This window comes from Mandrillus leucophaeus, unplaced genomic scaffold, assembly GCF_000951045.1.
Source record: "Mandrillus leucophaeus isolate KB7577 unplaced genomic scaffold, Mleu.le_1.0 Scaffold313, whole genome shotgun sequence".
NCBI classification, from domain to species: domain Eukaryota; kingdom Metazoa; phylum Chordata; class Mammalia; order Primates; family Cercopithecidae; genus Mandrillus; species Mandrillus leucophaeus.
In genome coordinates, this window is record NW_012103288.1 from 738,973 (window position 1) to 741,803 (window position 2,831).

Consider the following 2,831-nt stretch of genomic DNA (forward strand, 5'->3'; position numbering starts at 1 on the left):
GGGAACGGACCCGTGCTGGGTGGAAGGTGGGTCCCCGAGCACCTACGGGGCCTTGGCGGCTGGGAGGAAGGGGAGGAGAGGCTGCGGGCGGGGCGGATCCAGGCAGGGAGGAGGCGGGGCGAGGAGAGATGCGGAGACAGAGACGCTCGGCAACCCAGGAACTACTCCGCCGGGAAACAAAGGGCTGCGGCGGGGGAGGGAGAGGGCGCTGAGACCGCGAGGAAGACGCGACCCGGGCGGAGACTGGAGAGGGCGCAGGTGTCGAGGAAGCCGGAGAGAGAGAGGCAGAGGGAGGACGGAGAGGACAGGAAAATGGGGAGACCCTGGGAGACAGAAGAGGCGCGGGAACAAGCGGCAGACGGGGGAGGGGTCCCAGGCGACAGCAGTGCGGGTCTGGGCCCGTGCGTCCCGGAGGCTCCGAAGCAGACCCCGCAGTAGTCCCGGGGAGGAATGGGCTTAGTGCCCCCAGGCTAATGCCAGGACGGCAACTCCTGCCCCAACAGGTGCCCGGCCCCCTCAGTACGGGAACGCTGCGGCAAAGGCGGTGTTGCCTAGCCCTTGAGAAGGGGGGAACTTTCCGTGAGCTGGGTAGGCCTCCCCACACCTGTTGCACACATAGATTTCGTCTTAGTCCGGCCAGGATGGGGGTTCCGTTCCCCACTTCCCTGCCAAGGGTCGTGCCAGACAGTGCCAAGGCATCCGTGGGAACTGGGTCAGAAAGGGGCTGTTTCTAGGTGAGCTTAAAGGGAGGGGAGAGAAACCAGAGGGTGGTGGTAGGGGATAGTTGTGGGTGGGATCCTGGCTACACTGGGGTTGGGAGAGGAAAGGGCCAGTCTCCTCAGAGTCACTAGGGTAAGGCCAGATTCTCCCCTCAGCAGAAGGGCTTGTACCACTCTGCACCACTCAGTCTCCTTCACAGGAACACTGAGATTTGAGGTAAGAGAGCCGCAGCCCTTATATTGAGGAAACTTTCCCCAAAGATCCACCCATTTGAGCTCTCTCCTTTTTTCATCTCCTGAGCAAAATTCCTTCTTTGATTTTTGACTGCCTACCTTTGTGCCCCACAAGGAGGACGTCCATAGACAGGGGTACACTTGGAGGCCTCCTGGTGCCCATGCCCTTGGCCCTGAGCTCAGTCCTTTTCCTTTCCCAATTTCTCACACCCGGGAGTTCAGCAATCTGCTCATCCCTCCTAGGCTTGAGGAGAATCAGACATCCAAAACTCTGACATAGCTTAGTAAGATCTGTGGTAGAAGGCACTGTGCATGGGAGAGAGAAAGCCCACCGAAACCAAGTGGCTTCCCACCTGGGTCACTTATCGGTGTTATCTTAGCAAGAAAAAGAAGAGGCTTCATCTTCAGACTGACATCTTTAGTCTGTCTACTGTGGGTGGCCCAGAGCAGCCCTGCCCAGCACCTTCCTCATGCTGGGTTTGACAAACAACTTTGTTACAGCCCCTGTGGCTGAAGGGACGTCGCTATTGGGGGAGGCAGTCAGCTTTCACAGTTGCCTCTCCTGAGTCCAGCACCAATTGGGGTTTGGTCATATACTGGATTCGTATTGGAAGTTCCTACACTGCCCACTTTTGTGCCCTCACCCAGTTACTCAGTATTCCTTGTATCCCCCTCTTTCATCCTTTTCAATTCCTTCTGTCTTTCAGGGGCCGAGAGAGGTGTCAGAGAGTAAGACCCTCAAGGTGCTTTTCTCCTGGGAGATGGTTCTAATGAAGAAAGCAGTGGTGGAGGCAGCTGCTTCTCTTCCCATCCCTGCATCCACTCTCTTGGCCTCTCCTTTTGGGACTCTCCCACCCACAGAAGGTCCTGGGGCTGTAGGTAACAGCGGATCTGCCATGGGCAGCACTCCTTCCTCACACTCCTTGTAATCTCCTGCGACAAGGTTGTCTAAGTCTGCTCCTGAGGCATGTGTTGCCATGCCAACCATCCCCAGGAGATGGGTTCAAGTTCCTCATACCTGGCCCTTCCCCTGGATCCTGCAGGAGCTTCAGAACTTCCCTCCTTCTCCTCATATCTCTGGGTTGCTACCCAATGCCCCTTTCCTTTCTCATCTCACCCACACCTGCCTACTCCAGTTGTAATGCCAACTTGGTGACTTCTTGTCCTGTGACACGACATGTGCCTGTCAGTATCCATGTAGCCCTAACCTCTTTTCTTTTTCATGGCTGGGCATAAAGGGAGAGAGCTGAGGGCAATAAAGGATCAGGGGAGAGTCTCCTCCTGCTGATTCTTTCTAGGAGAGAGTTGTTAGACTGGCAGCTGGCAGGTACCCAAGTCATGGAAGCAAGACATAAGAGGAAAACCCTGAATAATCAGGTTTGGGAGCTGGAGTTCTTGGGAGGTTTCAGAATATATTCTAGCTTCTCCTGTAAGTGCACCAGGAAGCTGGGCAGATCCCTGTCCCTGGGCACTGAATGGGGAAACTGAGGCAGAAGCTAGGCCTTCTGGGAAGACTTAAAGACTCCTCTCCAGCAGTTTTTAAGATCTGGACCAGATAGAGGCCCCTACCATTCTGGCTGCTAGGCTGCCAGGGAACTCGGGGACAGGCACTAGGGGAGCTTGGCAGAGCCCTTCTTGTAATCTAGACCCTTTTTTCTGGCTTCCCGGTCAGTCCTCTCCTCCCATCCAATCCCAGTACTAGGAAGCTGCCAGCTCTGGCCGCTCCCTCCTCTCTAACCCGGTGCCTCTTCTACCCCTGGTTTCACTTCGTCCGGTTTCCCTCCCTCCCCATCGGTGCAGTCTCACCCAAACGCGTGCCCCCTTCCTAGCTTGGAGCGGAGCTCTCCTCCCATCCAGTGGGGAACCCCCCTCCCCCGA

The 2,831-nt window shown here is 56.5% G+C and overlaps 1 protein-coding gene across 1 annotated transcript in view; it reads right to left on the reverse strand.

The window, feature by feature from the left end:
- Nucleotides 1-2,831, reverse strand: part of CACNB3 (calcium channel, voltage-dependent, beta 3 subunit) — a 14,767-nt gene that overhangs the window by 10,427 nt on the left and 1,509 nt on the right. The gene's annotated exons all lie outside the window — the stretch shown is intronic.